Genomic DNA, 25,371 nt, shown 5'->3' with positions numbered 1-25,371 from the left:
ATTTAATATATATGCAGAGTACATCATGCGAAATGCTGGCCTGGATGAATCACAAGCGGGAATTAAGATTGCTGGGGAAAAGATCAACAACCTCAGATATGCAGATGATACCACTCTAATGGCAGAAAGTGAAGAGGACCTAAAGAGCCTCTTGCTCAGAGTAAAAGAGGAGAGCGCAAAAGTGGGCTTGAAGCTCAACATCAAAAAAACTAAGATCATGGCATCCGGCCCCATCACTCCTTGGCAAATAGAAGGGGAAGTCGTGGAAGTAGTGACAGACTTCACGTTCCTGGGATCCCAGATCACCGCAGACTGTGACTGCAGCCATGAAATTAAAAGACGCCTGCTCCTTGGGAGGAAAGCGATGGCGAACCTAAACAGCATGATAAAAAGTAGAGACATCACCCTGCCAACAAAAGTCCGCATGGTCAAAGCAATGGTATTCCCAGTAGTCATGTATGGCTGCGAGAGTTGGACTATAAGGAAGGCCGAGCGCCGAAGAATAGATTCTTTTGAACTATGGTGCTGGAGAAGACTCTTGAGAGTCCCTTGGACTGCAAAAAGATCAAATCAGTCAATCCTAAAAGAAATCAACCCTGACTGTTCCCTGGAAGGCCAGATAATGAAACTGAAGCTCAAATACTTTGGCCACCAAATGAGAAGGGAGCACTCCCTGGAGAAGACCCTGATGCTGGGAAAGATTGAAGGTCAAAGAAGACGGGGACGGCAAAGGATGAGATGGTTAGACAGTGTCATCGATGCAACGAACATGAAATTGAGCCAGCTTCAGAGGACGGCGGAAGACAGGAGGGCCTGGCGGGAGATGATCCATGGGGTCGCGAAGAGTCGGACTCGACTGTGCGACTGAACAACAACAATGATGATAAACAATCAGGAAAAAATCAAGTCTTGGCAAGAGATTGAAGAAGAGATTGGATTTATACCCCACCCTTCACTACCCAAAGGTGTCTCAGAGCGGCTTACAAACTCCCTTCCCTCCCTCTCCCAACAACAGACACCCTGTGAGGTAGGTGGGGCTGAGAGAGCTCTTGACAGAAACTGCCCTTTTTCAAGAACAGCTCTTATCAGAACTACAGCTTGCCCAAGGTCATTCAGCCAGGTGCAAGTGGAGAAGTGGGGAATCAAACCCGGTTCTCCCAGATTAGAGTCCGCACACTTAACCACTACACCAAACTGGCTCTCAAGTGTAAACATTCAAGGTGTAAACATCCAATGGCTAATATATATTATCAGTTAGTCTCAAGACTAAAGGAGTTCATGAGTATTGAAGGTAGACTTGTAAGAGATGTGACTGAATTTGAGCAGCCGATTATGAAACAAAAAAAGAGTATTTACTACAATGGATGTATAAGATTTTACTCCAGCTAAAAACAGAAGCTAGAAAGTGAAAAAATGTATTATTAAATGGATACAAAACCTTAAAGAACAGATATCTAAGCAACAATGGGAACAGCTATGGGGAAAAAGATATCAAATTTACAGTCAGCCATACACCAGGAGGAGGAGGAGATTAGAGTCCATGCTCCTAACCACTGCACCAAACTGGTGTAAATTGGTACATTGTTTTTCAGATGGTATATAACTCCAAAGGTCATTGAGAAAGCACACAAAAACCACAAAGGAAAATGCTGGAAATCTCAAGACATAAATGGAACCTTCTTTCATATGTGGTGGACTTGTACAAAAGCAAAAATATATTGGAAAGTACATGGGAAAATGCAGAAATTCACTGGGTGACCTTGAGCCAGTCACTCTCAGCTTAGTCTAACCTACCTCACAGGGTTGTTGTGAGGACAAAATGGAGGGAAGCAGAATGATGTAAGTCACTTTGGGTCCTCCTTGGGGAGAAAGATGAGGTATAAATGAACTCGATAAATTAGTATTCTGTAAATATTTTTCAGTGTGCTGTACTTTGGAAAAATAGTCTAAATCAGGGGTTCCCATTCTGCGGCCTGTGGGCCACTCCAACCTGTTTGTCTGCTGCTATCCCCCTCAAGGCATCTTCCCTCAGACCCCACACTGTTCTTCCTGCCTGAAGAGGCACCACCTACTGCTGTTCTTCCTGTCCCTTTCTTGAAAAAAACACCAGAGCAACATGGCTTCTTCTGGCCTCCATGGTTCCTTCTGTAAACCCCCTCTTGATCTTATCCTCCATACTAGCATTTTGGCCATTCTGGATGCTTTGCTAGCCAGAAAAGCCCAGGTACCCGTTGTTGTTGTTCAGTTCTTTGACTCAGTTCTTTGGACACTCTTCTGAAAAAAACCAGCAGTTCTGGTGTGGACAAGTGCCCCTCATTTTCCACAGTGAAAACTGTGGTGTATTCGAAAAGGCTTACGTGAATCGCCTCATGACTCTCCATGTTAAGCTTCGAGCCAGAGGAAGGTTCCTCCGAGCTAACTTAGTATTGGTCGCTCCACAACAGCGACCAATCAGAACTGTGCCAATTCCCTGCGAGGGAAGAACTCTCATTGGTCGTTATCCGCACAACCTCATTGGTTGTTTATTGTAAATAGGTGTGTCTACATTAGCCCGGGAATGTTTAAGAGGAGCCTATCTCCCAATGTTGAACTGTTCTGGTTATGACTTATTTCAAGCTCTTGTTCGTATCTGCAATAAAGTTGATCACTATTGCTGAAATCACTCTCCGGCTCTTTGTTAGCGGCGATCTAACAAAAACTGGTCTAAAGGAATAAAGCTCTGCATTTCAAAACTGGCTACCAACTTTAAAAGACGCTCAGGAGAATCGCACTGCCAAAGATGAAGGGAACTGGGAAATCCTTCCTGATCCAGATTCTCTTCAGACCTGCTTCCCAACCCCAATGCTATTTGCAATGGAAGCTTCGGTTCACTATTTGTGGCAGGCATAACTCAGCAAGATGTAATGCTAGATATTTGACCACCAGCTTCAGGATGAGGATGGGAATTGCAGTGCCAAAAAAATCAAGGGAATTGGATGAATCAGGCTCAGATTAGCTCCGGAACAACCCTCCGCTATTTGTAAAGGGAAGTGACGGTTTGCTCCCTGGAAGCCAGGAAGATGGAGGTAGCACAGAAAAAGAGGATAGACTAAATCCCCTCCTTTACCCAAGAGACCTTCAGACAATCCAGTGTGGTATAGTTGTTATGAGTGTCGGATTGCTACCTTGGGGACAGAAGATTCGAGAGCTAGTTTGGTGTAGTGGTTAAGTGCGTGGACTCTAATCTGGGAGATCCGGGTTTGATTCCCCACTCCTCCACTTGCAACTGCTGGATGACCTTGGGCAAGTCATAGTTCTTTTAGAGCTGTCCTTGAAAGAGCAGTTATCTCAGAGCTCTCTCAGCCCCACCTACCACACAGCGTGTCTGTTGTGGGGAGGGGAAGGGAAAACAGTTTGTAAGCTGCTCTGAGACTCCCAAGTGAAGGGCGGGGGTATAAATACAATCTCCTCCTCCATCCCCACTGGTGCCATGGAAACTCACTGAGTGACCTTGGGCCAGTCATAGACTCTCAGCCTGACCTACCTCACAGGGTTGTTGTGAGAATAAAATGGAGAGCAGAATGATGTAAGCCACTTTGGGTCCTATTTGGGGAGGTGAGATATAAATGAATTCAATAAACAAATATTCTGCAAACCAAGAGATATTCTTCAGTGTGCTATGCTTTGGGGAAATGTTCTAGGGGAAGCAACCGTGTTGAAAATACTCAACATTCTAGGAGAAAAATATGGCCAAACTCTACGTTGCGGGTTAGTCTGCAGAGAGCACAGAGCCCCTGAAAACAGTGTCGCAAATGCAGAAAAGTATGGGGCTGGCAAACGAAGTGAGCAGGTAGGAGTCTAGTTCACAAGATTAGGGGGCGGGCGGCTTTTTAGAACTTCCACAAAACTGGCTGCTCTGCGAGGAATAAATATAAATAATAAATAAATCTTTCAATTTATTAATCGCTCAGTCCTGCAGAGCTTGCTGGCTCTGAGCGATTTACAGTTACTCCATTACACACAGGACTAACAATGATTCAAGGGGTAAGAGAGGACAACATATAATCTTTAAATCACACACGTTCGCAGCCGACGGGGAGTTTTGTTCAGCTGTAAGGTCAGACAAGTTCCAACGGCATTTTTCCCTCGGCGTGGCTTGATGTCGTCAGCTTTCTCTGGACTGCTTCAAGTTGCAGTGCAGCACTGCCACCGCCTGGCCGGACGGCCCATTACAGGCTTCCTTAATGCCAAAGAGTTCTTTCTAGGCTTTTCGGTCTTACGCACAGGACATTCCATTCGTCAGCTAACACCTCCCGCACCGGGGTTTTAGTGTGCCCACCCTCTCTACTCAGACTGCAGCTCTTCCAAGCACTGACCAGAAATACATTTTGACAACTGAAAGCAGTTAAAACTGTATAAAGTGTCAGCTACTGGGCAGTTTTCTCTTTCATATATAACAGGGTTAGAATTCACTCAAAAATGACTTGAAAATATTTTTATTTCAGTGTTCATGAATGCTCATTCTCCCCCCCCCCCCCACTTTGAATAAGTTGGGAAAGGAGTCCAAATCATAGTTTGAACAGAGTACCAAAAATGCTTGGGCCAGGAGGGCAAACCATGGCTCAGTGGAAGAGCACATACCTTGCATGCCGATGATCTCAAAATTCAGGCTCTGGTGTCTCCGAGAATCCTGTGGAAGGAGGTACCAGGAAAGGCCTTTCTCTGCCTGAGAACCATGGCCAGTCAGCGCCGACACCACAGAGGGTGAGGGACCAATGACGAGGTGCCTGGAACCCTGGCTCTCATTTGGCCCCAGTTGGCCACATACAACCAGTAAGGGACAGAAACGCAGTCATTTCACTGAAACTGTTTACACTAGGGGTGTCAAACATGCGGCCCGAGGGCCAGATCAGGCCCCCGGATGGCTTCTATCAGGCCTGCAGTGGATTTGGCTGTCTTCTGCTTTTTCTTCCAGTTCTACTGATACTACACCATCATAGGTTTGCCGCTTACAGATGCACACCTGAACAGCATACTCAAGATTGCAACAGCACAGACATTTTGATGCAATAATTCAGAGCAAGTTTATTCTGTTTTAACCTGTTTTAATCTTGTTTTATATGTAGGCACTGTTGCCCTCTTGTAAGCCGTCCTGAGCCCGCTTGTGGGGAGGGCGGGGTAAAAATACTAATAAATAAATAAATAAGAGGTGTCAGTTATCAGACACTGTTAAATAAACAAAATAGTGCAAGAGTGCTAATGTTTTAAGCATGTTTTAATTTTAATTAAAAAAAAAACACCTTTGTGTTTGTGTCCTTTATAAAGTTTATATCTCTGCTAACTGGCATTACATTTTATGACACATATGGCCTGGCCCAACAAGGTCTCATTTATGTCAGATCCGGCCCTCGTAACAAATTAGTTCGACACCCCTGGTTTACACAGTTTATTGAATCACAACACTCTGTTATGCTGACCATACAGTCAATATATTAGAGCCTGAACAGCCAATGAGAATCGATACAGCTACTCAAGGTTTAAGGGAGGGAAACAAAGCATGGATGAAACACAAAACATTTGCTTATGTTGTTCAAGAGAAAAATGAAGCATGGCTGCTTCTACTGAAATTGGCTCTAAGGATTTAATGATGAAAGGACTCTGAAGTAAGTCAAGTTGGGGAGTTAGGGAACTGAGAGACAAAAGGAAGACTGGTGAAGAGTTTGGTACCCAGGGTGGAGAAGACTCTTGAGAGTCCCTTGGACTGCAAGAAGATCAAATCAGTCATTCCTAAAAGTAATCAACCCTGACTGTTCCCTGGAAGGCCAGATAATGAAACTGAAGCTCAAATACTTTGGCCACCAAATGAGAAGGGAGAACTCCCTGGAGAAGACCCTGATGCTGGGAAAGATTGAAGGTCAAAGAAGACGGGGACGGCAAAGGTCATAGATGCAACGAACATGAAATTGAGCCAACTTCAGAGGACAGCGGAAGACGGGAAGGCCTGGCGTGATCTGGTCCAGGTCGCAAAGAGTCGGACTCGACTGTGCGACTGAACAACAGCAACAATTTTACATAGTCAAATAAACCCATAAAGCTATTCCAGGCTGTGGGGATTAACTCAGGACCTACCGGATCTACCATGACCTGCTGAGAAGGGATTCTTCCAGCACAGGATAACAAAGTGACAGGGTAGAAACTTTAGAAAATACCTTAGAACCAACCCAATAGCACACGTGCACTTTAGCACATGGGGAGGAGATTAAGAGAAGTACCTCACAGAAATAAACTTTACAAATTCAAGCCACTGTTCCCACTAAGCTGAGTTAGTGTGAGCTAGCTCACAGTTTTTTAGCCTCTGGCTTACATATTTTTGCCTTCGCTCACGAAGGAGGGCTCCAGAGCAAACGGATTTCTGCAGCACCCAAACTGATCGCTCACAACTTTAATGCCAGTGGCTCACAAAGTAGAATGTTTGCTCACAAGACTCCACAGCTTAGAGGGCACATTGATTCAAGCAAAAAATGTGTTTACCAAAAAGTGTTTATTATAAAAGAGAGCAAAATAAGGGGGGGGGAATGTTGGTTGGATTCCAAAAAAGTGCGGGAAAAGATAAAACACATAATAGATGGAAAGCCACCCAGCAACAGCAGCACGGAGAGGTTCAAGTGAGAAACAATAATGATAAACTATCTAAGCTAAACACACATTACCTACACGGTTGCAGGATCCTCAGAGCATGTGCAGAGTTCCTTCCAGTCAGAAGAGGTTAAAGGGGTTGTTAACTTCTACCCATAAGAACATAACATAAGCCAATGTTGGGTCAGGCCAGTGGCCCATCCAGTCCAACACTCTGTCACACAGTGGCCAAAAATACCAGGTGCCCTCAGGAGGTCCAGCAGTGGGGCCAGGACACTAGAAGACCCAACCTGCTGTGAACCCAATATGCAGTGAATATTGGAAACTGAAGACAAGGAAACTGAAGACAACGCTCCAGACATCTATTGGCCGAGTTCAGACTGGCAGTTTGCCCCGATATAGGCACGTTTCAGAAACGCTCCACAACAGGATTAAAGGGGCTGTTCACACAGGCACATCTGTCCGGCGTTCCCCAGCCGTACTCAATCCGTCTTGTAACGCTTCGCTCACGAGTTTAAAAGATACCTGGTGAAAGTGGTATCAAACCCTGGAAAGCACGATTATCCCACGTCCATCCCACACCAACAAAGTGTGAACACCAAAACCCACGGTTTTTCTTGTGCGCTTATCCGCTTAAACGCCTATCTCCGGATTACCCAAAAGAAAGTCGCGCCTTACAGCTGTGCCTCCGCCGGGGGCGGGCCAACAGTGTGAACCCTCCCTCGCGCCTCCTCCCCGGTATGCTCCCGCATCAGTCGGTGCAGTAAAGGAAACGGGACCTAAGCCATCCTCCTTTCTAGGAATGACAGGCGGATTTCCCCAATCCCACACAAATCCCCATCTCTGAAGTCAGAGCCATATAAAGTATTCTACCACCTCCTTCAAGCACCTGGCAATGGCTTTGAACTTCCATGTCAAATAGAGGGCCTTGTACAAACTGGACTGTCCTTTTCCCAAAGGGGAATAAGTATGTCAGGGCAGTCTAATGGGGAAAGGAAGGCTCTAATTGGTGTGGAATGCAGCAGCTTGGTTATTACTGGAAGCTAGATGGAGCATTCATCTTAGTCCCATTCTGCAGTCACTCCACTGGCTGTTCATCAGTTACCAGGCTCAATTTAAAAATATTGGCTAGCGTGAGCTCCTGCCAACCTAGCAGTTCAAAAGCAAGAAATTGCAAGTAGATAAATAGGTACCACTTCAGTGGGAAGGTAACAGCGTTCCGTGTGCCTCGGCGTTTAGTCATGCCGGCCACATGACCACGGAGATGTCTTTGGACAGCACTGGCTCTTCGGCTTGGAAACGGAGATGAGCACCACCCCCTAGGGTCAGATTCGACTAACTTTCGAGCAAGGGAAACCTTTACCTTTAATATCCCATACAAAGCTCTTCATGGCCTTGGACCCTCATATTTGCAAGACTCTCTCTCCCCTGAAGAAGAGATTGGATTTATACCCCGCCCTTCACTACCCAAAGGAGTCTCAGAGCGCCTTACAAACGCCTTTCCCTTCCCCTCCCCACAACAGACACCCCGTGAGGTAGGTGGGGCTGAGAGAGCTCTGACAGAAACTGCTCTTTTTTTCAAGAACAGCTGTGCTAGAACTATGGCTTGACCAAGGTCATCCAGCAGGTGCGAGTGGAGGAGTAGGGAATCAAACCCGGTTCTCCCAGATTCGAGTCCGCGCACTTAACCACGACACCAAACTGGGCTCCACCATGACAGCTTCGTTCATCTGAGCAGAGTCTTCTGCAGGTGCCAGCTGGCAGATGGGCAAAATCAACCACTGCCTGTACATCTGCCTTATCTGTTGTGGCCTCTGCCTTGTGGAATGGTCCGCCTGAGCAGGTCAGGAAGGCTCCTACTCTCCTGGCTTTCCACACACTATTCAAAACTGAATTATTAAAGAGGGCTTCCTATGTAGGCAATAGGGTAGCACTGTACAGAATACTTCACATCGTTAACTTATATAATTAGGGATTGTGGTCTATGCTATTTTGTATCGTCCGCTGTAAGTGGAATCTGACTGTGTAAGTTTGCATCATTTGATGTGTCATGCGAACATTTGTGCTTTGCTTCGGTTCTGTTTTTTTTTAGACTTCTCGTTCCTTTCTACCATCCAAGTAGTATTTCATGGCTTATCAAATGTCCCATCCCGTTGATTGTATTGACTCACTGTGTCCCAGTGAAGAGGTGGAATATAAGTAACGTGTAAATAACATAAATACATAATGGAATCTCCAGGGATCCAAAATTCCCAGATACTTAGGTGGCACTCTTGAGCCTTAGTGTGTTTTAGGGCTTCGATCACAGCATCTTTAGAGGGCTTTGCTTGGATGAGTTCAATCCCTGGTATCTCCAGTTAAAAGATCTGGCAGGAAGTGATGTAAAAGACCTCTACCTGAGACCTTGGAGAGCCGCTGCCAGTATAATTAGACAATAGTGACTTTCATGGGCCAAGGGTTTGATTGAGTATAAGGCGGTTTCGTGTGTTCAGCCTGAAACTGAACCTAGTGATGGACCTGTGGAGTGGTTGCAGAAGGGGTGCAACATACAAGTTTTCAGAAAATCAACCCCATGGCAGACGACTCAAAAACTGCTTTCAGTTTGGTGTAGTGGTTAAGTGCGCGGACTCTAATCTGGGAGAACCGGGTTTGATTCCCCACTCCTCCACTTGCACCTGCTGGATGACCTTGGGCAAGCCATAGTTCTGGCACAGCTGTTCCTGAAAAAGCAGTTTCTGTCAGAGTTCTCTCAGCCCCACCCACCTCACAGGGTGTCTGTTGTGGGGAGGGGAAGGGAAAGGAGTTTGTAAGCCGCTCTGAGACACCTTTGGGTAGTGAAGGGCGGGGTATAAATCCAATCTCTTCTTCTTCTTTCATCTGGCATCCAAGATTTTTAGATCTTGCCCCCAGATTAGTAGTCGCTTTGCAAGGAAGAGAGTTGCAAGTCAAAACACTGCTGCTGATCACACTGGCTGGAAACAGTTTGAACAAGGCCAACCAGTCAAAACTACCAAGTGTCAGCTCCTGGGGAGTTTACCCTATGCAAAGTGATGTGGTGTGTCTTTCCCAGAACACTCTACCTGGTTATGCAGCCCTCCAATAACTCCACAAAGGTGGCTGGGAAGGAAGGTGGCTTTTATCCTCTGAGAGTCCTTCAGCTTCCACAAACACCTGGGACAAAATATAGCTGGAATTGACCGAATGCTCCTTACACTTGTGAGGACTGAGCATAGACGGGGCATTCTGTTTCTTTACCAGCCACATCACTCTCCAGTGGGCACCCTCTCTGAGGGAGCAGAGGTGCTCTCAGATGTGATGTTTGGGGACATCCAGACTGATTGCTCCTGGTGACCTCAACGCACATGACCTGGGGCGACACAGGATTATATAACTTCTTCGTACGCCATGGGTGGGTGAAATAGGTCACACCGTGGACATTATCTTTTGCACTGAGGCTTCAAAGTAAAGAAAATTTCATTCTTGAAAACTCATATTTCTCTAGACTGAATGCTGGGAGGAAGGAGACAATTCAAGTTAAAACTCTGGTTCTGTTTTTGCCCCAATGGGCATAGCTAAACCACTAAGAAACTCAGATTCAGTAATTTAACTAAAACTAAGAGTTTATTGAAGCACAGCACTCAGTTCTCCTCAGGAAAAAGTGAATCCCAGAGTCCCACAAACACTTAGATGAGAATCAGTACATTGAGTGACAATCAAAGCCACAGTAACCAGGCAGCCAGATGACTGAATGCATTCTAAATGGCTCTCTCCCAAGTCAGAATCCCCAGCTACTACAGAATGCTGCTACAATTATTATTCAGGGTCAGGAACAGAATACATATGATACATAGCTGAGTTGCTCCCCTGGAAATGGTTCAAGCTATTTGTTCTTTTCATAGTCCTCGTTGTTACCTACCAAGTCTTTCAGGGGCTACGTCTTACAGAGCTAAGGGACCACAGCTCTTGGCTTGATTTGTTGCAATCACTTTGCTCATTGTGGGCCCCGGTCACACGAGAGGATTTGGGCCGGGAGAGGGCCGGATCGGGGGCGGAGCAAACGGGCGCGATCCCACCTCAACATCTGGGAAGCGTTGCGTGCCCGTCCCCGATCCGGCCCTTCCGGCGATAATCCGCACCAAAAAAGAACCACCTACCGAGGTGGTTCTTTCCGAATGGCCGCATCAAAGCCGGCCGTGGGATCGCCGGCGCGTTCTTCCGCCGGCGCATCCCCGGGTCCTGGTCGAACTGTGCATGCTCAGACATGCGCAGTTCAGCAGCCTCCCGTGGCTTCCTCCCCGGCATTTGATCGTGCCAGGGAGCAATTGCACGGCAGCTCACAGGATCTGTATGATCCCGCCGCTGCGTGCCTATTTTGGTGCGGCTTTTAAAAGCCGCACTTTGCCCGTTCTTTTTGTCCCTCGTGTGGCAGGGACCTTAGCAAAGATAATGATGAGACTGACAGTGATGCATAGAAAAGGATTCTTTCTTGTGGCTGCCACATGTAGGAATGGCCTTCTTGATGAAGTCAGGAAGGTTCCTACAATTTTCACATTACACAGAAAATGTGAAAGAGAATAGTTTTGAGGGCATTTTAAAGACATTAGAACATAAGAGAAGCCAATGTTGGATCAGGCCAATGGCCAATCCAGTCCAACATTCTATCACACAGTGGCCATAAATACAAATGCGAGCAAGAATAAAGATTTAAGCATAGACCTATTTTAAGCAGTTTTACTGCATTATGCAATGTATGTACTATACAATTTGATTGCACTGCTTTTTAATTTCCTAATCAAATTTACTTTGATGTAATGCCTTTCCACACTTCTGGAATGTCTATGGCTTCACCCCTGCTGGAATTCTTTGATGGGAATTAAGATGTGTACTGCTCTTGAATCTTGTCCAACACTCCAGGCATTTATATGATTTCTCCCCTGTGTGAATTCTTTTACGGGAAGTAAGATGTCTACTACTCTTGAAGCTTTTCCCACACTCCAGGCATTTACCGGTATATGGTTCCTCCCTTATGTGAATCCTTTGATGGGAAGTAAGGCTGCGACTACAACTGAAGCCTTTCCCACACTCCAGGCATTTATATGGTTTCTCCCCTGTGTGAATTCTTTGATGGGAAGTAAGATTGCTCCTCTGACTAAAGCTTTTCCCACACTCCAGGCATTTATATGGTTTCTCCCCTGTGTGAATTCTTTGATGGGAAGTAAGATTGCTACTCTGACTGAAGCTTTTTCCACACTCCAGACATTTATATGGTTTCTCCCCTGCATGAACTCTTTGATGGCTAGCAAGGCTTATATTGTAACGGAAGCTTTTCCCACACTCCAGGCATTTATATGGTTTCTCCTTTGTGTGAATTCTTTCATGTGAAGTAAGGCTGTAATTCCGAGTGAAGCTTTTTCCACACTCCTTGCATTTGTATGGTTTCTCTCCTGTATGACTTCTTTGATGGTGAGCAAGGCCAGAACTGTAACGGAAGGTTTTTCCACACTCTTGACATTTATACGGTTTCTCGCCTGTGTGAATTCTTCGATGGGAAGAAAGATTGCTACTCTGACTGAAGCTTTTTCCACACACCAGGCATTTATATGGTTTCTCCTCTGCATGAATTCTTTGATGGGAAGTAAGATGTGTATAACTCCAGAAGCTTTTGCCACACTCCAGGCATTTATATGATTTCTCCCCTGTGTGAATGCTTTGATGGGAAGTAAGCTGGTCACTCCGACTGAAGCTTTTGGCACACTCCAAGCATTTATATGGTTTCTCCCCTCTGTGAATTCTTTCATGGGTAATAAGACAGTCACTGCGACTGAAGCTTTTCCCACAATCCAGGCATTTATATGGTCTCTCCCCTGTGTGAATTCTTTGATGGAAAGTAAGATATGTACGACTCTTAAAGGTTTTCCCACACTCCAGGCATTTATATGGTTTCTCCCCTGTGTGAATCCTTTGATGGGAAGTAAGGCTGTCACTCCGACGGAAGCTTTTTCCACACTCCAGGCATTTATATGGCTTCTCCCCTGTGTGGATTCTTCGGTGGCAAGCAAGGCTTGAACTATGACTGAAGCTTTTTTCACACTCCAGACATTTATATTTTTTCTCCCCTTTTTGCATCCTTTGCACTCCTCCTGTTGAAAGAAAAGAGGAACCAAACATGAACATTGTGAAAAAAATGGAGCACAAACATTAGGGAATGAAATAAGTTAACAGTAGCATGAATTTTGTGACAAGCCAGTGAGGTGAATGATGTAGGTCAGAGACTGATTATTTGCTTTTCTCAGGTCCATGAGGAATGTCAGAACTGAGGTGGGTTTTGGCCTGATGTGTTTGACAAAGTCCCTTGGGCCATTCCATGAATGACTTGTCCACCTGTCCTCTGAAGGGCACTCCACAAGGTGAGAATATAACACATATCCTTACTCTACTCTTGAAGTACAATAAAGGAAAAGGGGTCATCCTAAGGATTCAGCGCTGACACCTAAAGAACAAAAGGGTCACATCTACATTCAAAAAGAGAAGCCAGCCTTGAAAATAATTTCACCCTCAATTCACTGCGAGATGTACCACCGCCAAAAAGAGTGGTAGCTGTCAATCCTGATCCGCCACTGTAGGAAGAAGCACTCCTTTCTCCCACGGGGGCCAGGTGGTCACCCAGAGTCTGTGCTACATCTGACTCAGCTCTAGGCCACCCCAGATGCCCGTCCAACTTGACTGGAAATCCCCCCCCCCGGTATGCAGGATATCTGTGTAGCCCCTACTCCACTACTTACATTTCTTCTGAATGTTCCTTGGGGTACTAAATGAGCTTCTTGACTGGCTACTCTAGGCGATGTGAAATTGACTGTCAATAATAGGAAATGAATCCTCAGTAGGGTTTAAAATATGCCAGGAAAACATGCTATGAATATTACAGTGGTATTGTGTATGACTGGCATATGTTTATGCGGCACGCCCTTCAGAATCACATACAACATTGCTCTGTGCATTGTTCTGTAAGGTGGGCGGGGAGATCATATGTGTTCATTTGAGAGTTGTCTGAAATTGCTTTGTGTTATATTTCTGTGGCAACGCACATTCTTTGCATGGACTGGGTCCCAAGTTGAATGCTGGCAGCTCCAGTGGAACAAATCCCAGAGAAACGGGGATGGGAAATATCCTTTCCAAAGACCCCTGACACTCTGAGGGATAATACTCGGCTAGAGTTGGAAAATGCAATCCGACTTGGAAAAAGGAAGTTTCCCATTTTCAAATCTTCAAGGCTGCAGAAATCCACCAGCCCTTGGAAGAAGCACAAGCAAGACACAGTCTCACCACAGACCTGCCAATCCCTCCTATTCCTCAGAGAACAGGGAAAATGGCTCGTCATAAGAACATAAGAGAGCCATGTTGGATCAGGCCAATGGCCCATCCAGTCCAACATGGTGTCACACAGTAGCCAAAACCCAAATACCATCAGGACGTCCAGCAGCGGGACCAGAACTCCAGAAGCCCTTCCACTGTTGCCCCCCCAAGCACCAAGAAGATGGAACATCACCGCCCCAGATAGAGTGTTCCTTCGATACCTTATGGCTAATACCACTGATGGACCTCTGCTCCATATATTTATCCAACGTCCTCTTGAAGCTGTCTATGCTTGTAGACGCCACCAGTTCCTGTGGCAGTGAATTCCACGTGTTAATTACTCTTTGGGTAAAGACGAACTTCCTTTCATCTCTTCTAAACCTACTGCTCATTATTTTCATTGAGTTCCCACAAGTTCTTGTATTATGACAAAGGGAGGAAAGTACTTCTTTCTCTATTCCATGCATAATTTTGTAAACCTCTTGTCACCTCTCAAACATCTTTTCTCCTAACCTCTTTAAGCTTTCTTCATAGGGAAGGTGTTCCATCCCGCTAATCTTTTTTGAGGTGCGGTGACCAGAACTGTGTGCAATATTCCAAACGAGGCTGCACCATAGATTTTGTTTTCACCAACTTGCATTTTATTTGCCAAACTCGCTCCCTTTTATTTACCTCACTTGGACCAATCTTCTACCACTTAAAGGAATCCTTCTTACCTTTTATTACTTCTCTTGCTTTGAAGAAGAAGAGGAGGAAGAGGAGGAGATTTGATTTCACCCTGCCCTTCACTCGGAGTCTCAGAGAAGCTTACAAACTCCTTCCCCTTCTCACTACAGACACCCTGTGAGGTAAGCAGGGCTGAGAGAGCTCTTTCCAGAACTGCCCGTGAGAGAACAGCTCTGAGAGAACTTATGACTAACCCAAGGTCACACCAGCAGCTGCATGTGGAGGACTGGGGAATTAAACCCGGTTCTCCCAGATTAGAGTCTGCGCACTTATCCACTACACCAAACCTAACCAGGCAGGCATGGCAAATGGGGTTCAATGTGTCCAAGTGCAAAGTGATGCATATTGGAGCCAAAATTCCTAAATATAAATATTGATGGGGTCTGAACTGGCAGAGACTGACCAAGAGAGAGATCTTGGAGTCGTAATAGATAACTCAGTGTGCGACTGCAATCAAAAAGGCCAACGCTGTGCTGGGGATTATTAGGAAGTGAATTGAAAACAAATCAGCCAGTATCATCATAGCCCTGTATAAATCGATGGTGCAACCTCATTTGTAGTACTGTGTACAGTTCTGGTCACCACGCCTCAAAAAGGATATTATAGTGTTGGGAAAAGTGCAGAACAGGGCAACTAGAATGATAACAGGGTTGGAACACTTTCCCTATGAAGAAAGGTTAAAACGCTTAGGGCTCTTTAGCTTGGAGAAATGACGGCTGAGGGGTGACATGATCGAGGTTTAGAAGATTATGCATGGGATAGAGCAGGTCGAGAAAGAAGTTTTTTCCCTTTCTCACAATACAAGAACTTGTGGGCACTCAATGAAATTGCTGAGCGGTCAGGTTAGAATGGATAAAAGGAAGTACTTCTTCACCCAAAGAGTGATTAACACATGGAATTCACTGCCACAGGTGGTGGTGGCGGCTAAAAGCATGGGCAGCTTCAAGAGGGAAATATATAAGCATATGGAGCTGAAGTCCATCAGTGGCTATTAGCCACAAGGGATAGATAGGAACTCTCAGGCTGGGGCAAGTGATGCTCTGTATTCTTGGTGCTTGGGGGGGACAACAGTGGGAGGGCTTCTAGTGTCCTGGCCCCACTGCTGGACCTCCTGAAGGCACCTGGTATTTTAGGCCACTGTGTGACAGAGTGTTAGACTAGATGTGCCATTGGCCTGATCCAACATTGGCTTCCCTTATGTTCTTAAAGAACTTACCCCATCTAAATTTTAATGTGGTCGTATTGGTCTTTTTGTGCAACTCCCTACTAACATAAATGCTAAACTTAATAGCATTATGGTCACTGTTCCCAATTGGTGCGATCATGTTTACAATCTCTTACCGGCTCTTGAGCAGTACTTAGGACCAAGTCCAGGACTGCCTCCCCCTGCTAAGTTCTGTGACCATCTGCTCCATGGCACAGTCATCTAGAAACCCAACCTCTTTCTCCTGACTTGAACGCATATCGACCCAATCAATGTGTCAGCAGTTAAATTCACTTCTCACCATCGCGTTCATCTTCTCCTTCCAGCCATGATATAAGGTCAGGTTTGGCAGCCACAAGTCCTTTCATCAGGAGAAAAAAATACAAGATTATCATTCTTCTCTGTGCACACGCATCCAGCAATTCCAAGCTAGATGGATTCTATCCCTCCAGGCCCAATAAGGCAACTGAAGAGCTGCATTTTTATTTTTTAGGGTTTGAACTGAACAAAACCTTCCCCAGCAATTTTTTAAAAGTGTCTGTCTCTCTGCAGGGAACAGTCTGGAGGGGAGAAGTCAATTCAACTGCTTTCCAGCCTCACTAAAGCCACCTTTTAAGAAATGCTCATGGGTCTAGTAAGAGCCAGTGGGATAGTCCAGTCCCCCACCCCCCAGGCAGAGAGGTGATTTTGGGAAGGGAACAAAGATTCAGAGGAATTAAGTACAAGAAGGACTTCTAGAAGAAACTCCTGGAGACTACAGGAAAAGCTACTTCAACCTGGCCTGACCTGCTCCATGGGGGAAAAGATAAAACTCCTGACAGCTAGAAGGAAGCGGTCTCGTCCCAATGGGCATCACCCTATACTTACCAGGACTCAGGGCTCTTTTTGTAGAAAAAGCCCAGCAGGAACTCATTAGCATAATAGGCCACACCCAACACCAGAAACTCATTAGCATATTAGGTCACACCCCTGACATTACATCTCATTAGCACATTAGGCCACACCCCCATGTTACCAGAAGTGTGGTCATCCAGCCACACCCACCTTTTGCTTCTTATTCTGTTTATCTTGTTTGTTGTCAAAACCCAGGGCTTTTTTTTGTAGCAGGAACTCCTTTGCATGTTAGGCCACACATCCCTAATGTAGCCAATCCGAATGAGTTTCTGCTGTTGGGTGTGGCCTGTTATGCTAATGAGCTCCTGCTGAGCGTGGCCAACTCGGGAGCCAGCCGGAACTCCATTCCTGTGTGTTCCTGCCCAAAAATAGCCCTGCCAGCACTTCATTTGCCACACTGTCACCCACTCACCCAATCTGCGGAGATCTACCTGGAGCTCTTCACAGTCAGTCTCCTTGATGGAGTAGCCATTGCCTTGAATTGAGGCAGGTAGCTCTTGGGCACTGAGTGCAGAATGAGTGTCATGCGTATGATCCGTCTAGCCTCTGAGAACATCTGAGCTTCAGCATTCTGTAGCACCTGGAGTTTCTGAGTTGCCTTGAAGGGTACTCTCTGCGTTAATGTGAGAAGACATTCACATGTGACATTGGCATGTCACAGCCTGGGAAACGCCTACAAGATAATGATTCAGCCCTACCCCACCTTCCTGAGTAGATATAAATTACCTGCCTACTATTTTTCTTCTCACCTTGACACAGAGAGTACTCCATCTTTCTGTGTTATACCTCTGAGGATGCCAGTCACAGCTGCTGGCGAAACGTCAGGTTCTACGGTGCCAAGACCATGGCCGTACAGCCCGGGAAATCTACAACAGCTAATGAACTCTGTCTGTGAAAGCCTTCATATCTCCTAAACAGTTAGGCTGCGTCATAGCTTACTCTAAACATGATCTCAATATGTCATTTTTTGCAGTGCTTAATGTGTCATGTTAACATGAGGTGAATTCTAGCTTTGCCCAGAGGTACTCCCACATCTTTAATGAGAGCTGAACTGGGACTTCCCTCAGTGAAGGCCCGGGCATACCTGGCGGTTATAAAATACTGGAAAAAGAACACGCCTCCGAGCTCCATTCCTATAAGCCATCGATCAGGCAACTTCCATTTTGGTAAAGACCCTAGCCATTCTAACTTTCTTAATACTATCATTCAAAGATATACTATTCCAGACGACCTTCTCAGGGTCTCAGCTGAGAATTCACATCTTAGGGACTGGATATACGAGGCTGATGCACCAGGGCTATTTTTGGGCAGGAACGCACAGGAACGGAGTTCCAGCTGGCTCCCGAGTTGGCCACGCCCAGCAGGAACTCATTAGGATAATAGGCCACACCCAACAGCAGAAACTCATTAGGATTGGCTACATTAGGGGTGTGTGGCCTAACATGCAAAGGAGTTCCTGCTACAAAAAAAGCCCTGGGTTTTGACAACAAACAAGGTAAACAGAATAAGAAGCAAAAGGTGGGTGTGTCTGGATTACCACACTTCTGGTAACATTGGGGTGTGGCCTAATATGCTAATGTGCTGTACTATCAGGGGTTTGGCCTAATATGCTAATGAGTTTCTGCTGTTGGGTATGGCCTATTATGCTAATGAGTTCCTGCTGGGCTTTTTCTACAAAAAAAGCCCTGTGATGCACTGATCAATCGTTCTCTGATTCTGAAATCTAAAGTGGCTCCCTGGTATAAATACTGCAAATTTGACCACTGCAGGTCAAGTTACCTAGTTAATATCTCTAACTATAACCTCAGAGTGTCCTTTACAGCTTTGTGGTTCCAAACCATGAAAACAGCTCTTTTGGCTGGTCGTTACTCACATACTCCAAAAGAGCAATGTCTCTGCATTTGTGGTTTGCCAGAGGTGGAGAATCCTCACTATATGCTCTATTGTCTGCTTTACAACACTCCAAGAGAGAAATTTTAAGCAGGAATTCTATTAGGTCTGCAAGGGCACTCCCAGAAACCAAGAAGACTGTGTTCCTGCTGTCCGATAATGATGCTTATCTATCCCATAGAGTTTCCCTGTTTGCTTTAGCAGCATCCAAGTCTAGATCTAAGGGGCAGGCTACTTGATGGTGATCAAACCTGTTTTATTCTTCTTTTACCACGGACTAGTAGTTAATTTTAACCTGGTCACTAATGGTTGTATTTTAACGTTTCTAACGTTTTATGAATGCTCTGCTGTATTTTGTAACGGCCAATGGCTAAATACAATAAATTACTTGACTTGACTACATTTTATACTTCTGCCTGGTTCTAGACCTCTACAATATTAAACCTATGGCCTTTTTTATTGAATATCCCTGTCATGATCTGGGCTAGGGTTGCCAAGTTTATCTTCGCCAGGAGCGGGGGGCTCCCGGCCGGCGTCTTGTGTGCGCGCGGCGCACACACGTCACCCGGAAGTGACAGGAGGACGCCAGGCACGCTGGGGGCGGGGCCACAGCCATACAAGGGGAAATCATAGTTTTCCCTTGTATGGCCGTGGCCCCGCCCCCATAGCAGTAGGTGAGGCTGGGCCTACAACTCCCAGAAGCCCCTGGGAGGTTTTGGAGCCAAAATGGACCAATAGGAAAAGAGGAGGGCGTGGAATAAAAGTTCTGGAGCAACAGGAAGAGTTGTTCTTCTTCCAGAGGGCAGAGCCAGAAAGAAGGCTGCTGCAGGGGAAAAACCCTCATCCTGAGGGAGGGGTGAGTAGTGTAAGGCCACTGCAGATGGTGAGCTAGGGAAAGTAAATTAAGACGCGTTAGGGCATTTTATTTCTTTTTTTTTTCACCCACTTACTGTTATTATTCTGCACCTTGTTGTTTGACCTCCTATAAAATAAACCTTTTCCTTGTTTCACTCTGCCTGGTCCTCACGCCTGTTATTTGGCCTAAAGGGAGGTCTGAAGGTCTTGGGAGGGTGCTCTGGGTCTTATCAAGGGAACCTAAATCCAGAGTGGTGGCAGCGTCAGGTGACACCCCCACCTGAGTCGTGACAGTCCCATTTTGTTAATTGTACTGACTCATTCTGTGTAATCCACCTTGAGTCCCTGTGAAAAAGGTGGACTAAAAATAAGTAGAAATAAGTAAAAATAAGTAGACGTCACCCGGCCCTCTTCAGGTCACCCAGCTCCAAGGTACATCTTGGCACCTCTTCTGATGCCCTCTCCTGTGGTCGAAGGACTGCTAGGCAGGGCCTCCCCGCTGTGTCAGGAGAACCCTGGATCCTGGCCAGGGCGGTAGACGGGGTGGCAGAGGTTATCAAAAGAGCCTAACCATGTCCCTCCTCAACAGTGCCTTCCTTACCATGAACAGAGAAGGAGTCATAGCCATAGCTCACAGCAACAAGGAGACAGGGACCCTTACCCAGAGAGGCCACGTTCCCAAAATTCTCCAGCATGACGTCCTTGTAGAAAGCTCTCTGAGCTGGGCTCAGCAGGGCCCACTCCCCCTGGGTGAAATACACGGCCACCTCTTCAAAGGACATGGAGCCCTGGGAGAAGAAGAAGAAGGAAGTTCTTTCCAGCACTGGAAAACTGATCCATGAGAAAAAACAACAACCGCCAGGAGGGGATCAGAGCCCTGAGGCTTTCCCTTCCCAGCTCTCCTTGGGCTCATCCTGGGGACAGAGTGGGGCGCCACCACTCACAGGGCACGACCAGCCTCCTCTCTGCTCTGCCTTCCTCCTCCTTCCCCCAACACAGAAGGGAACAGCATGCTGGACCTCTGGGAGGAAGGCCCTTCTGGAGAGGAACGTTTGTCTACGCAAAAGCAAGCAGATATTAGTCCAGTGGGAAGGCCAGGGCTTGCCCTCTCGGGTGCTGAAGGAAACACAGAGGCTTTTAATGCCATCCCCACTTGGGCTGCCAGTCGGTGGGCAAGACTGGTCAAAGCCCTCCTGGTGTGGTCACGAGTTAGTATGAGGAGCTGCTTCCAAGCAGAGAGAGGAGCAAATCAGTTGAGACAATCACCACAGGAATGACAGAGCAGGAGGCTTCTTTTTCTTTCATGTGCTGGAAAGCGGGAGCACACGAGTCATGAGGGAGGGATGATCGTTGCAGGTGTCACCAAGAGAGAAAAACATGGTGCGAGGCAGACGACTGGCCAGGTGAGGGAAGGAAAGGGAAACGACATCTGCTTCTTCTAGAATCCCTTTCAGTCTGCGGATCCTCATGAGTCTCCCTCTTTCCCAGGCACTCAGTTCTGATGAATGCCAGCTTGGTCTCCCGGAAGGCAAGAATAGTCGAAGAGCCAAACTCATCCTGAGCGTGTTTTCGGAAGAGACGGTGGACTGATCAAGGCAATCATTCCAAATAATGTGGCACTGGCAACCAGATCCGATTGATGAGCATTTGGGGCAGCTTTTCTTAAGAAGCATCTACTTTCTCTCAAGGAGACCCAGCCCCCCCCCCCCCCCCCGGGCCTCCTTTTTGGTGGTTCCCCCCACAGGCCCTCCCCTCCCCCCAAACTCACATTCTCTTTCTCTACATTAATAGCACATACCACATCTGCTGATTTGGGGAGGAGTGACAACTCTTTCCCCTGAAAAACAGGAGTCCAAAATACTCTCTGCATGAAAACTGTGAATGTGACTCTCCAAGGGCTGCAGAACCTCAAACTTTACTTTTTGCCAACCGCCCAGACTGCATTCAGCTTTCTGATAGATAACCAAGCTAGGGTTGCCAAGTCGCGGCGGGGGATCATGTGTCTTTGCAGAATCCGGTACGTAGGGACAGCGAGATGCGTTGCACCAGCCGTCTCCAGGACATGACACTACGCGTCGCTCTGGCAATGGGGCTCCAAACAGCCCCGTTGCCAGAGCGACTTGTAGCGTCATGTCCTGGCGATGGCGGTGCAACGCATCTCGCCGTCCCCGTGGCACGGATTCTGCAAAGACATGCAGATCCCCCACCGCGATTTGGTGAGATTTGGGAGCCCTAAACCAAGCCTGGACTTGGTAGCTCCTCTGCTCCCTGCCTTCAGCACTGCTGCGTCTGCCACTGTTCCTCCTTTCTTGGTTTCCGTATACCAACTCAACTGATGTTTACATCAGCAGCAAAGACCATAAAATAACTAAGGATTATAACTTTTTTGCTGGAAGACCGGATAGAGAGGATATCTTTAGCTGTGGCAAAATTTTGCTTTCTGGCCCTTAAAAAGAGGAAGCTTATACCTTAGATAGTGATCTGATGATAAATTAGCATTGTATTGGTGTGTTTCAATGATATATTGTATTGTTCCTGTATTCGTTTAAAGGTTTTATATATATTTGATGTATGTATTTACTAGGTACTTATGTATTTATTGTGTATTTTATTATTATTCTTGGAAACATTCTATTGGCTGGTCGCTTGACCGTATTAATAAACATGACTTGACATGACAACTAATGTCTTATATAGGGTTGCTGTACGAACTTCCAAGGACACTGAAAACAGAGTTATATCCTAGGTACTGATCAAACGTCCCTGGCCATTTTTACCACCCCCACGCCCAGAGTATATCTAGGCTAGACAACACCTGGATTCCAATTCCTGAGGAGGAAATCATCACGAAAGATCGTATCCCAATACTGGCTCCCAGCGTTCCCACAGAACCTGAATTTCCAACCAGATCCCTCTCAACTAAGAACTAGGGCTTTAGGGGATGACAGAAGCATCCTTTGGTTCCCCTGAAATGCATTTCATCCCACAGCCAGTTCTGGAACTTCTGGTCTTTCTATTTTCTGGGGGAGAGGGGCCGTCTCCCAAGGGTCGTGTCTTACAAACTGGGATTCTGCCAGGACTCCTGAGAAAAACATCATCCCCCCTCTCCCCACACAAACACCTTTCTGGTTTGGCCAAGGAGTTATCTGCAGACTCAAAACCAGCCTTCCAAAGGGTTTCCTGTTGCAGCTTAGAAAACTCTTGTAGATTTGGAGAGGTATTGGGGAGGATGTAGTTGGGGGTGGGGGGGACTCAGCGGGATGCCATGCCACGGAGCATGCCCTGATCGCTGAATTCAGGAGATTCCAGGACAATTCCTGGCCCACCTGCAGGCTGGTGACCAGGATTGCTACGGCCTTGGGCAAGCCGTAGTTCTGATAAGAGCAGTTCTTGAAAAAGAGCAGTTTCTGTCAAGAGCTCTCTCAGCCCCACCCACCTCACAGGGTGTCTGTTGTGGGGAGAGAAAGGAGTTTGTAAGCCGCTCTGAGTCACCTTTGGGTAGTGAAGGGCGGGGTATAAATCCAATCTCTTCTTCTTCTGCTTTTACCTCACAGGGTGTCTGTTGTGGGGAGAGAAAGGAGTTTGTAAGCCGCTCTGAGTCACCTTTGGGTAGTGAAGGGCGGGGTATAAATCCAATCTCTTCTTCTTCTGCTTTTACCTCACAGGGTGTCTGTTGTGGGGAGAGAAAGGAGTTTGTAAGCCGCTCTGAGTCACCTTTGGGTAGTGAAGGGCGGGGTATAAATCCAATCTCTTCTTCTTCTGCTTTTACCTCACAGGGTGTCTGTTGTGGGGAGAGAAAGGAGTTTGTAAGCCGCTCTGAGTCACCTTTGGGTAGTGAAGGGCGGGGTATAAATCCAATCTCTTCTTCTTCTGCTTTTACCTCACAGGGTGTCTGTTGTGGGGAGAGAAAGGAGTTTGTAAGCCGCTCTGAGTCACCTTTGGGTAGTGAAGGGCGGGGTATAAATCCAATCTCTTCTTCTTCTTCATTCTCCCATCTCCAAGATAGGGTATGACCTGGACCAAGTGAAAAGTGAGACGCTCCCCCCGTTACCTGAAAAGGCTTCATGGCAGCTTTTTTCCCTTCACCACACAGAGGAGACGGGGAAGGAGGCATCAGTGGTGTCTTCCTGCCACTTCCTGGGAGCGAGAGAAGGAAAGACGGAGGGATTTTCTGCGCCAGCCCTTTGAAGTAAACCTGTCTCTGGATAAGTGTTGGGACCAGTGTTCCCTCTAAGCTGAGTTAGTGTGAGCTAGCTCACAGTTTTTTAGCCTCCAGCTCACACATTTTTGTCTTAGCTCAGGACGGACAGCTTCAGAGCAAACTAATTTATGCAGCAGCCAAATCGCTCGCTCACAACTTTAAAGCCAGTAGCTCACAAAGTCAAATTTTTGTCCACAAGACTCCACAGCTTAGAGGGAACATTGGTTGGGACACAATTTTAGGTTCTAGAATGTATCTACTAAAGCTCAGGGCAGTTTGACCTGATGTTTCTCCCCCACACCCAAGCCATTTTTTTGGGGGGGGGGGAGTTCGCACCTTCCTTGTCCATCTGACCCCCTCCCCTTCTGGCCATCTGTCCTCTTGCCCTTGCCAAGTCCATTCCTGGGGGTTCAGCCCCTGCCCCTGCCAGAAGCCATGGCACAACTCCCTCCCTCCTGAGGGATGCCAAAGCTCTCCGGCCTGCTCCACACATTGAAGAGAGGACATGGGGTGGGAAGGCCCCGAGGAACTAGAACTGCCCGGCTCAAGGGGGCAGGCGGGGGATTGCAGCCCTGAACTCGGCAACAACAAATCATAGAATCATATTCAGTGTTTCTTTGCATGGAATGTTTCTTGGCATCTTCAAAAACACCCCACACGTAAAAGCTAGCACTGCAAGAAAGGCTGTGGCCAATGCTCCCTCTAAGCGGTGGAGTCTTGTGAGCAAAAATTCTACTTCCTGAGCTACTGGGATTAAAGTTGTGAGCTGGTGATTTGGCTGCTGCATAAATTAAGTTTGCTCTGGAGCCATCCGTCCTGAGCGAAGACAAAAATGCGTGAGCCAGAGGCTAAAAAATTGTGAGCTGGATCATACTAACTCAGCTTAGAGGGAACAGTGGTCGTGGCCACTGTCTCTGCTCGTATGAACCAGGTCAGAGACGGAGGTCTTCAAGGCATGCTGGATGGGGAGCCTTGTCTCTCCTCTTCCAACCAGTCCCTGGCACTGGTGACGGTGGGAAGATCCTGCAACTCATGGAGGGGGGGAGCCTGGAGGCAACCCCCCACCTTCTTCTTCTCCACACACGGAGCAGAGTAGAGAAGCAGCCCACAGTCCTGAGGACCAGGATTTCGAGAGGGAGAAGGACCAAGAGGATGGCAGGGGGGCTCTCCCTCCTCAGTTTCCCAAACACCAAGGGACACGGCTGCATCGCTTGGAAGCCAGGTGGGGAAAGAAGGAAGGAAAGGCCTGCTGGGGCCAGAAGCAGAGGAGGCGGGGGTCTCTCCTCTCCCCCCTCCTAATCCCCTTCTCCCGCTGCTCCTCTGTCTTGACCCATCATCACCCTCCCCCCCAGTCGAGAGGGAACACTGTGTCCGGGTAGTACGTTTTTAACTCCCCGTTCCATGCGCCTTGGTGTTTAGTCATGCCGGCCACATGACCACGGAAACGTCTTCGGACAGCGCTGGCTCTTCGGCTTTGAAACGGAGATGAGCACCGTAACCCTAGAGTCAGATTCGTATGGCTTTCGAGCAAGGGAACCTTTACCTTTACCAAAAAATGAAAAAGCCAGCCCCCTCTTCTCCATGCTTTTCCTTGACACTCAAGCCCCCCCCCCGCGGATCCGGTCATTCCTTC

General features: G+C 47.0%; 1 pseudogene; it reads right to left on the bottom strand.

The window, feature by feature from the left end:
• Window positions 1–23,670, bottom strand: part of LOC107112888 — a 122,881-nt pseudogene extending 99,211 nt beyond the window's left edge.
• Window positions 23,671–25,371: the final 1,701 nt, after the last annotated feature.

This window comes from Gekko japonicus, unplaced genomic scaffold, assembly GCF_001447785.1.
Source record: "Gekko japonicus isolate JY-2015 unplaced genomic scaffold, Gekko_japonicus_V1.1 scaffold3638, whole genome shotgun sequence".
In the NCBI taxonomy this organism is placed as follows: domain Eukaryota; kingdom Metazoa; phylum Chordata; class Lepidosauria; order Squamata; family Gekkonidae; genus Gekko; species Gekko japonicus.
The sequence above is the reverse complement of the archived record's forward strand: the minus strand, read 5'-3'. Positions and strand labels throughout refer to the sequence as shown.